This window comes from Bidens hawaiensis, unplaced genomic scaffold, assembly GCF_021521415.1.
Source record: "Bidens hawaiensis isolate Kalapana, Puna unplaced genomic scaffold, B.hawaiensis_p1.1 tig00013805_1, whole genome shotgun sequence".
Lineage (NCBI taxonomy): Eukaryota > Viridiplantae > Streptophyta > Magnoliopsida > Asterales > Asteraceae > Bidens > Bidens hawaiensis.
Window position 1 is genome coordinate 666281 of NW_027492179.1, and position 12212 is coordinate 678492.

Genomic DNA, 12212 nt, shown 5'->3' on the forward strand with positions numbered 1-12212 from the left:
GTTTAAATTATAATATGTACTGATGTTTCACACACATTGATTAATGACAATTAATTTTTATGGGTTAGCTTAAGCAAAGAAGATTATATCATGGAAACAGAAAACTAACTAACTATTAAATGAAATTTAATGTTTTTGGATTAACACAAACCGGTTGAAAAATTACCTTAATTTATAAATAATTAAAACAGAAATAATGTTGATATTATTAAAGAAGAGGAAACGATAACAATTGTAAAACATTATTAAAAAAGGATCTCCATGATTTGGAAGAGTTAATTACCTGTTTAGTGTTTGGAAGTTCGAAGAAGAAGAAGACGATCGGTTTTTGGCTGTGTGATATTAATGAAGATATTATATATATATGTGTTTATTATATTTAGATGTTAATATTATTATTATAGTAAGCTTCCAGAATATTTACTTGGAAGTAAATATTTAAAAATCCATTAGAAATTTATATTGTATCCTTATTTTTAGAATAATATATTTATATTTGAAAAATAATTATGGGTAGTTAATTTCTTTTGTTAAGAATAAACTTGATTTGTTATCAAACCAAATAATGACTAAATCTGTCGTAATATTAATGTTAATACGTTCTAAAAATATATAAATCAAAAAATAACCGTGTTTTTAGTTATATGTGCTTGTTATATAATTATTAACGGGTTTCCTCATAAACTCTAAAATTGTAATTAATGGACGACTGTTAAATATAGTTGATGATTTATGGTAATAAGTAACTAATTCCTTTAAACTTTTAATAGATACATTATATTTTCAAATTTAAAAAGATTGTTTAAATCTATACATTTATTGATCAATATGGTCAACTGTTAACTAATTATATGTCAACATTAGTAAAAATCTAACATTCTAAATTTATTCATGAATTTATTACTTATTTGAGTGATTGTTACTATATAATTATATGTAACTCTGGAAATAAATAAGTAGTTTATATTTGCTCATGATCTAATTAGTTAAATAAGGAAGATTTTAAGTTTGTTACTATAATTTATTTAACAAAAACACGAAAAGTAAAAGTTAACAAAAATGAATTATTTAATTCAACCAACATAAATAATATAGAAAATAAAATAACTTATTGATATAATTTTTTAACAACCTTAAAAAGATAATAGATAATCCTACTATAAAATAACACTCAACATAAGGAAAACATAAGTTCAAAGATATCCATATAAAATTCAACCAACATAAATAAAACCCAAATCACAATGTCAAATAAACAAACATAAAAACCAAAAACATCCATAGTCAAACCATTAAAAAAGACAAACGATGCATGCAATAAGCTGCGTTTATTATTAAGTTGCGACTTCGTCCATTTTAAATATCCACGTCATCAACATTAGCATCAACAACTGGTTGTTCATCAACCTTCGTCTTGGTTGCAGACATACCGGTGTCATCCTGACCATCATAAGTATCATCCAACTTCCGCTTGAGTTTTACGTCAACCTCTGGTAAAGAAATAGCCTTCCCATCAAGAGATGAAAGACGATCCGGAATTACGTCTTCAGAGTTTGAAATAGGAGTGAAGTGGTCGGACGAAGGTGTCAACAACTCCTACGAATCAGTTTATCATTCATGTTTTTAGTATAAACATTTAGATTTATAAAGTTTTGGATTATTAAAAAACGGATTAATAATCCAACTGTTACATTTTCGGTTGATTTCAGGTTAGAGGATGATCCAACTGTTAAAGACTGATTGTCATTAGGCTGCACATGAAGTTAAATTGAATTATATTTAAAATTAAATAAATACACAGTTTGTTAATGTACATTAAAACATTATTTTTAAAAACGGAAACAATAATCATACCTGACCATGAGCAAGCTGTTTATCAAGATCATTAAGAACGTCCTGGTCATCGGTTAACTTGGTGACACCGTAGACGTCATATGAGTTCCTGATGTTGTAGTCACTAACCTCAACAATGAAAGCAAATTTCTTTTCTAATATAGTGTTGAGTTCTTCAGGAAACGTGTGCATCGGATCAACCTTCAAAATAACAATTAAGAAAATGAACATAATAAAAAATCATTTAATGAAGTTCTAAAATGTAAAAAAAGAAAAGTCAATGATTTGAAAATCAAGTTAAATAGGATAAAAGTTGTTTGCGTTTTATTTTATGTTTATAAGATATTAAAAAATTCCGGTTTTAAAACATGTATGGGAGAATGGTACAAATGTCATACCTCAACATCAGTGGTAACAAATTCATCAGCAGGCTTATTGAACAACTGTCTCGCATCCCTATCAAACAACGTAAGAGAAACAACACCGGTCGTATCTTGTACACGAATTGGAATTCGGAATCCGTAAAATAAAGGGGACTTATTTTAAAAATTATTGTAAAACACCAGTTTAATTTAATATTATTAAATGAAAAAGTAATAATATTATATATTTTAAATTTATAAAATAGTACCTCGGTCCAGCGGTTACACCTTGAGAATTACAACTTGAATTCTTACATTCATAAACCTTCACTCCATCAACAAAAGTAGAAGTAACCTTACGACTACAACGTTTACATCCATTATAATACCATTCCTTGTTACCCAATATATACTTAACGGTACCAATTATGACGACATTTTTAACCTATAATAATAACATGGTGAACTTATTAGTAAAATTGAACTCAACATGAGTATTTACAAACACAAATGGTTACATACCTCCAAAATGGTACAAAGATCACTGATTGAATAGAACGGATACTTCTTCAAAAATTCATCCTTAACAGTTAGCAGCTTAGATGAACCAACCGGTTTAGGTACTTCGACATTGACTTTCGAGGATATGTAAGGCCCCGTCACCGGTAACCCTACTTTCGTGTTGGATTTACTCATAAACGCAGTTCTAAATATCAGAGTTAATTAAAACATTCGCGGAATTTAAAAACTTTCATAAAACATTTCATAACAAAACACGTCTTGTCTTAAAACATCATTTTGTCTTTCAAAATAAACGAAACATTAAACTTAAACGTCTTGAGTCTTTCGATGCCAGCCTCTTATTCAGTGCCACGTGTCTCCTCAAGCGAGCTACCTCATCCTACTCACCTGCGTGCATACTAAAAGTCAGCTACGCTGAGTGAGTTCTAGTTAATCATACACTATACAATACACATAAACTTATATTCTTTCATTCATACTTTCATTCATACTTTCATTCATACCTTCATTCATACTTTCATTCATACTTTCATACTTTCATACTTTCATTCATATTTTCTTTACATACATAATCCTACGTTTTAAAGAGCCTTTCGCCCTATAACCTCACAGATATTATAAGGGTCTGGTCCCTAACATCACAGATATTATAAGGGTCTGGTCCCTAACATCACAGATATTATAAGGGTCTGGTCCCTAACATCACAGATATTATAAGGGTCTGGTCCCTAACATCACAGATATTATAAGGGTCTGGTCCCTAACATCACAGATATTATAAGGGTCTGGTCCCTCTTTCCTCGAATATTAGTAGGGTTTGGTTCCCTAGTTCTCGAATATTAGTAGGGTTCGATTCCCTCTTCGTTACCATACAACCATACATCATACCTCGAGTATTATTAGGGCTCGGTACCCTTTTCGTAACCATACAACCATCATTTCCTTCTTTTATTAACTTTATTACGTTCATACACATAAGCATACATATCATACTTACCTTATACATAGCGTTACAACCTGACAGTACGTGCAATATCCGAAGATCGTTCACGTACCATCAAGCAATCATTCATACATATCACATCATTCACATAAGGAATACACTTATCTCTTAGGATAAGCGTATTAACAAACATATCGAGTATGCACACAGCCCCGAAAGCATAACACATAAATGGGGCTAGAACTCACCTGAACACGGTTACGTTCACCGTTAATCGTAATCCCTTTCTTCAGTTGTGCATGGCTGACTGTATAACATGTATACGTATCAATTAACTATCACTTCTCATATTGCATTTCTATCTTTATATGACCCACAACGAACGGGGGTCCGGGGGCAGCGCCCCTAGCAGCGGGGTCTAGGGGCGGCAGCCCCTAGCAGGGTCTAATGGGCAGAGCCCCTGGCTGGGGTCGAGCTGTCTTAACACATTTTTCATTAGGTTTTTAATTTATTTCCTAATCGAACTTGACTTTAAGAGAAGTTAAACCTTAGGCAAACTTAGCTTTAAGCGAAGTTAAACCTTAAGCGAACTTAGCTTTAGGCGAAGTTATCAGTTAGGCGAACTTGGCCGTAAGCGAAGTTATCAATTAGGCGAACTTGGCCTCAGGCGAAGTTACCAGTTAGGCGAACTTGGCCGTAAGCGAAGTTATCAATTAGGCGAACTTGGCCTCAGGCGAAGTTACCAGTTAGGCGAACTTGGCCGTAAGCGAAGTTATCAATTAGGCGAACTTGGCCTCAGGCGAAGTTATCAATTAGGCGAACTTGGCCTCAGGCAAAGTTATCGCTTTGAAGGCGAAGTTATCGCTTTGAAGGCGAAGTTGCCCAGTTCAGCCGCTGTTTGATTTCTATCAAGCATTTTTGGCGATTTTAACACCCTTGTTATGGTTCAACATCACCCACTACGGTCCCCAACCGTTTTCGGTCGTTTATACACTATAAAGCTTGGATCTTTAAACTTCAAAGATCAAGAATCATACCTTTTTGTGCTTGTTTGGATCTCGTTTAACTTGTTTAATCACAACTAATCGTTCTCTCTCTCTCGGATCTTGTTCGTTCCTCTCTCGGCCGCCGGCCGTATGGCGGTGATGTGGTGTGTGTGTGTGTGTTTTGGAGTGTGTTAGAGAATAAGATGGAATGAGTGATGGTTTAGGGTTTAGGGGATATTTATATCCCTTAAAGCCCATGGACCTAAGGCCCATTCTCATTTAACCCATCTCAATTAATCTAAGTCCATGATCCGCTCATTACTCGATATTAAATAATCAATAACGCGAAATCACTAAACATAACTTTCTTTATTCAACCTTAAAATTTTAGGATGTTACAGGATATTTCAAGCAACCTATTATTTCAAAAAAAATAAGTCATAAGGTGTTTAAAATAAACAATAATGTATACGTGTAATAAAATAAAATTATAATTAAATAGTTATAATACATTACCGTTTCTTATAATCAATCACTTCATACAAGTAATCATTGATCATCAACCTTGACACTTGGTTACCATAAGAGTTTTGAACATAAACATTTTCTGCCAAAATCATATAAATGTATGTAAAGTTAGAATTATTAACTATAAAGAATTTTAAGGATTAGAAATAAAATACTCAATGTATAATGATACCTCCATAGTACTTGACTCGTGCGAATTGGAGGACGATAATGAGATACTCCTCATTCGGGTTGTCAGAAACATATTTGATAAGTTGTTTAAGATAGTCATCCCATAAGGTGAGATAAATCGTTTTGCCACTGGTTCATCGAAAAGTAGAAGTTAACAAAAATGAATTATTTAATTATACATGATAATATATAAATTATTTACAAAACCTCAAATCAGCAAATTCCATGGTTCTTCGATTCTGGTGTTGTGCCTCTCGGAAGAATGAGTTTTTATTGTCAAAAAACTTACTGACATGACCGATTACATCTGAGAAATAATTTATAATGAGGAATGAAACAGATATTAAACGATCGTATTTAACTGTCGTAATATAATGTATTGAATTTAAAACGAAATTTAATTAAAAGATGCAAAAAAGGATACCTATCGTTCCATTATGAGTTACGTTCTTGGCTTTGATATCATCAAAGGTAGCAAACGACAATCCATAAATGTGACCTTTAAACTCATCACAAATCGAAAGTCGAGTTTCTGACGTGAAACAGAGCTTATGTGGGCTGTCAACTACACGGTATGTTGACAGATTTGCACCAAGGGAAGCTTTTCGCACAATCAATGAGCGATTCTCAGCAAGCCAAACATCATGTTTCGGTATGCAAGGTTTCCTTACATACGCCTGCATTCGATGACCCTGTTACAGTATTAATAAGACAAACATTATTGTATGCATATAATAAGAAAGAAATGAAAAAAATATAAACAATTATTATATGCATATTTCTCATACCGTCTCATCTTGTAAGATCATTTCGATGGACCAGTCCTCTCCTGGTTTATTGTTGTCCTTCAAACGCCACAGTCTAAGTATACGAACCTTCAGTAAGCAATCGTTGTTCGAAACATCCAAAGAGTTGAACATGGTAAAGTTTTTTGCTTCTATCTTGCTGTGTAACAAAAACAAAATCAATGCAAAGATAAAAGAATCGGTAAATAAAATTTACATGAGTGAAAATAAATATTTATATGTATATTCGAAAATGAAAACCTTGAAAATGAAACAAATATGAAACGAAGACAAAGAAAGTGAGAACTGTGTGAATGTCTTCGTTATGGTTACAGTATATATAGACACGGAGTATTTGTTACAAACTTGGAATTATTAACAAAAATAGGAAAGCTCTAAATACGGTTAATTGAAGGAGAATACAATCAGGGATTTATAAAAAATAATCCTAACAACTTGCCAAAATTTGATATTATTTGTAGAATGTACAACTTGCCAAAATTTTTAATAATTTGTAGAATGTAAATCTAAATGACATTTAGTAAACTTTTTGAATATATTGATAATAAAAATTCTAATACAAATATTCTAATACAAATAAAAATCATAACAACTTGCCAAAATTTGTCATAAGTTGACTAACAATTGAAATTTCGAATTTCAAAAGTTGATATAATTACTTACATTAACAAATCAGGGATTTATATAAAATAATAAATTCTAATACAAATATTCTAATACAAATAAAAATCATAACAACTTGCCAAAATTTGTCATAAGTTGACTGACAATTAGAAATTTCGAATTTAGTAAAACTCATTTAATATACTATGAATTAATATTTTCTTTGTAACAACTTTCCAAAATATTTAGAAAGTAAATACGGATTTAATTAAAAGGAATAAATAAATAGTAATAACTCATAGGTGATTACGAGTTCACAATTTGAAAATTAAGTTGACTAATAATTCAAATTTCGAATTTAAAAAATTGTTAGCTCTTATTAATGATAGTAATCAATAAAAATCAAAACTTAATATTACAAAAAATATAACATGTTATTCAGATCTTCACAATGAAATTACTTACCGGAAAATAAAATCCAATTGACGGGACGACAACAATGTCTTTCAGATCTGATTAACAATAACCATGACGCGACGGCAAAGTATCCGAACATCTGATCAAAAATAACCATGGATCTACTGAATAGCCGTGATAAGATCAATGATTATTTCGTTATTATAGCGTCTTAATAGCCGTGATTTTGAAGAAAACGAACTAAAAAATTCGTCGGAGGGACGGATAAATTGATTTCGTCGGAGGGACGGTTAAACTGAAGGATATTATCATAATACGATTGAACTGTAGATACTGGTTAAACTGATGGAAGATACTGGTTAAACTGATGGAAGATAATGGTAGAATGAAGAGAAAGGGGATCCAAGGAAAAAAAATTAATCGTAATATTGTAATTCATTTAAAGTATTTAATTAAATTAAATGCATTTAATGTATAAGGAAAATAATATGTTTTTGATTTATTTTAATGATAAGAAAATTAGAGAAGTGAGGAATATTTTTGGAAGGAGAGGTTAACGTCCAATAGAAAGGGGCCATGTGGCACCAAACTCTATTCTTTTAATATATAGTAGGATTGATGCATGAGTTTATATGCTTGTTGAGCTTTCTCAAAATAGGTCATTAATTTTTTCTTAAAGATACTATTTTAAGTGTACTACAATGTATTGACTTGTGACTTATTTGTGATGAAGATTTGCTTATATCAATTTCTTATTATAGGATAAACAAATAAGAGTGTAATCAAATCTATAAAAAACAATTATGCTGTTTCCATAATTTGCTATAGGCTTTAACCTATATAAATTGGAGCACATAATTATTATACTACTTGAATAAAAATAAAATTATCACAGGAACCACACTTTGAGCAGTTTTTGTTCAAGAGCAAAGGAAATCAACTACTTGTTTCACAAGGTATTATATTAACTAAATCATTTTAAATAGTGATGTTTATATTGAATGATGTGAATATTGAGTGTCATGAAGTTAGTTAATACATACATAATATTTTTTTATTTTCACTATGGTGTTCTTGTTACTGATTAAATGTAGATGGATTCAATGAATATTGAGAATTTATCAGAATAATGTCTTTTTTGTTACAAGTAAATTTTGAGTTGTAGCCAATGTTTTCATAACTGGACAGCGCCCGGGATGCCTTGTCGGACCAGATTTAAGAACCAGATGCTGTCATAATTGATTTAAAAATATTCAAATATTTCGTAAAATTTAAATACTATTAAATTGATAGTTTAATAAAGTTGTGTTGTTATTTTACTTATTTTTTTAAAAATAAAAGAAATATATTAGTTTCTTATGGAGAAACAAAATATGAAACAATTTTTTAAAAAAATATTTCCAAAAAAATCTAATATGAAACTGTACAATGGTGATGAGTTACTGATTTATGAATTATGATGCTATAAACTTGCAGCAAGTATTCATTTTCTTTTATATATTGATTGCATATGTTATTTAGAAATATATATGATGCTTATTAAGAATAATGAACATGGAAAAAAATAAACAGTTATTTTATTTCACTAAATTTGTATGGTTTATTGTTAATTTGTTACACTTTTGGTCAAACTTTAAAGATAGACCGATAAACAGGTCGATTTAAGTTATGTTTTATCTCTAATGTGTCATTTTGGTTAAGTTAAAAGATTTAACTATAACTAGTTACTTTGTAACTATTTTTGTATGCAGATGACTGGGAAGCCCGAACCTGCAGTTCGATATTCCCAATCTATAGATGTTGAGAACCGAACCATTGAAGACATCATTACCGAGTTCTCAACAACAATCCCAACCTCTCTGCTTAATGAATTCTGCTCTGGACTTGTTACTCTTTTAGAACACACGCCAACGTTTCTAAAACCGACCGAGCGTTTAGTTGCATTTGCGTTACTTCATCACTCGTATGAATCCGAGTCATCCGACAACCCATACGCTTCATTTCTCGCTAACGTTGGAAACGACGCAAAAACCGACACGTATGAAAAGTCGTTTATTCGTCATCTGCTAGGCGGGACCCATGAGGTTTTAAAATTATCAGCTGCAGATTACATCAACAGGTTTGACTCTGCATCAAATAGTTTTCCACCGCTTGGCCCGTTAGCGAAACAGCCCGACCCGTTTACCCTTTTTTTTTAAAATGCGCTTCCTGACCCGGATTTCGGGTCGGGTGACCAAGAGGAAACAGTAACGGTAACGAGCCTAATACAATCTTCATCATTGGACGCGCTGTATACTCATTGGACCCGAACCGGTCCAGCTAGACTTCTAGTTCTAGAAGGTGAAATAATACGGGTCAACCCCGACAAAACTCATGACCTGTATTGGGATCTAGGGATGTGTGTAGACACGAGCTATGGTGCAACTGTTCGTGACTTAATTCTAAAAGCATTAAGTGGCCCGCTTGCAGTAGCTCAGCAAAAACGGTTTTTACTCGAGTTATCATCCAACCCGGGACTCGTGCATCACTGCGGGTTGACTGCAGGAGTATTAGTCAGACTAGTGGAGACCAACCCGTTAATCGCGGTTGAAGTTTTGGTCAAACTAATGTACACACGCGAAATGTCTGACTACTTAATGGTTCTTGTGAACATGGACTTGAGTCTGCGGTCGATGGAAGTTGTGAACCGGTTAATGACTGAGGTTAACTTACCAGCCGAGTTTGTGAATATGTATATATCCCATTGCATATCGTCGTGTGAGAATACTAAGAATGAGTATATGCAGTGCCGGTTGGTGAGGCTCGTGTGTGTGTTCTTGCAGAGTTTGATAAAAAACGAGATAATCAATGTTCAAGATCTTTTTATCGAAGTTCAGGCGTTTTGCATTGAGTTTTCGAAGATTCGTAGAGCTGCTGGTTTGCTTAGGCTTCTTAAAACCTTTGAATGATAATGTTTTTCGTTGTGTTTTCATGTTAACTAGTATTTTTACATTTGATGGATTTAACTTGCATCTTTGTGATTGAAAGTTTTAAACTTATATGATATTTTTTTTAATAATGACACAAATTTAGTCGATCAAACGACACTAAAACAACTTTACGTAACAATGTCTAGGAATAATTCGTGCAATATCAAAATTTTCGAAGTGAATCATTTTGCGCTTGCAGAAGCGTATATGTGTATGCATGTGTATGTGTATATGTATATGTAAACACTATCATAGTTACAAAAATGATCACAACTAGAACAATTGATGTTAAACCACTTTAAGGTAGAAATGCAATGTAAAGTGTTAAAAGTATGCAACTTATTAGGGTTGTTTACAGCTAAAGAAATAATAAGGTTAGCCTTAACTAAAAGCATTATTAAGCATTTAAGAAAATCAAGTTAGGATTAATATATCAAGTCTTCTGACCTTCTATTTATCAATTAAATTTTCTCAACTCTTCATGTATTAGTCGTTTAATATTGTTTGTATTTTTCTTACGTTTGTTTTTGGGTTGCTTGTGTCTTGTAAGTGGTCCTTTTGTTTTTAAAAGCCTTTAAAAAAAGAGTTTCTAGCAGCTTGGTTGCATCTGCAGAGAGCTTCAATATGAGCACACAAGATGGTGGTCCCGGCCCGACCTACTTTCAAACAATGCTTAGAGGAATTTGCTAACGGATCTGGTGTATAACATATTTTACTAGTTTATGAAAGATTCGAGAAATATAATTCGCAGTTGAACGATAGTCACTCGTGTTGGTACATGTTTGTCAGTAGTTCATAGTCTAGTATTTGTTATCGAGTCTGTAATATAGTTAATGGTTTGTTTATGTTTTGTTTTGTAAACTAGCGAAGTTATCAGCAAGTTCGCTATGGCGAACTTGCTGATTTAGCGAGGTTACTGACAACTTCGCCTAGTGGCGAAGTTGTCGTGTTTAAATACACTGTTTCAGCCGAAACAGAAGAGAACGTGAGTTAGGGTTTTGGTTTTACGTTTTGTTTCGTTTTGTTCTCTGTAACAGTGACCTACTGTCACGTGTTTGGTTATTCAATATAACGTGTTTACCTTATAGCTCGTGTTCATTGTTCGTGTATTCAATCTATACAATATCTACGCTCGTATCTATATACGCAGGGATTCCGCACCTGCGTTGTTAGAGATTTCCCGTATACGATCCGCGTCCGGGAACCTACAATTGGTATCAGAGCCATCGGCTCGATTGTGAGGTTCGGGATTTCACGCGGGTGTAGATTTCGTTTCATTTCGGGTGTTACCGGGACGAGTTTTTGGTGTGTTTATTCATTCTAGCTACCTACCAGTGTGTTTTAAGCCTTTAAACCTTCAAAATTCTCGTTAAAATCCGAGTTTCAGATCTGAACTGTTCTTCGTGTTCATCGGGCGAAGTTGTTGAATTCAGGCGAAGTTGCCGTCACTGGAATTAGGGTTTTCGGCGAAGATATAAAGTTTAGCGAAGTTAACCACAACTTCGCTCACTTCATAAGTTCGCCTTAGCGAAGTTATCCACAACTTCGCTTACTACCCAAGTTCGCTAATTTCATAAGTTCGCCAAAGCTAAGCGAAGTTATTCTTAACTTCGCCAATTCAAGCGAACTTAAGATCTCAGCGAAGTTACGAACAGGCGAAGTTACGAACAGGCGAAGTTGACTTTGGGCGAAGTTGACTTTAGGCGAAGTTAAAAAAAAAAAAAAAAAAAAAAAAAAAAAAAAAAAAAAAAAAAAAAAAAAGTCTGGAACGCCCGCTTACACGAAAATTTGCCCAAGCCATTTTTATCAGTCGGGAAGTCCTCAGAAAAAGTTTGGCAAAAATAAATTTTTTTTTCGACAAAATTTCCCGGAAATTTAAAAAAAAAAAAAAAAAAAAATAGTCTTCAAGAAGGATGTCATCAATCAACATCTCAGACTTAGTCAAAATGGAAGTCGAAGCGGGATCTGCTACTAAGGCCCCAAGATTGCTGAAAGTAACCGATTTTGTGGCGTGGAAGGATAGGTTCATTCAGTATATTAAATACCAGGATGCAAAGATGTGGGTGTGCATC

General features: G+C 32.9%; 1 pseudogene; it reads left to right on the plus strand.

Moving 5' to 3' along the window:
* Positions 1 to 8797: 8797 nt before the first annotated feature.
* LOC143544952 (uncharacterized) lies at positions 8798 to 10276 on the plus strand (annotated as a pseudogene).
* Positions 10277 to 12212: the final 1936 nt, after the last annotated feature.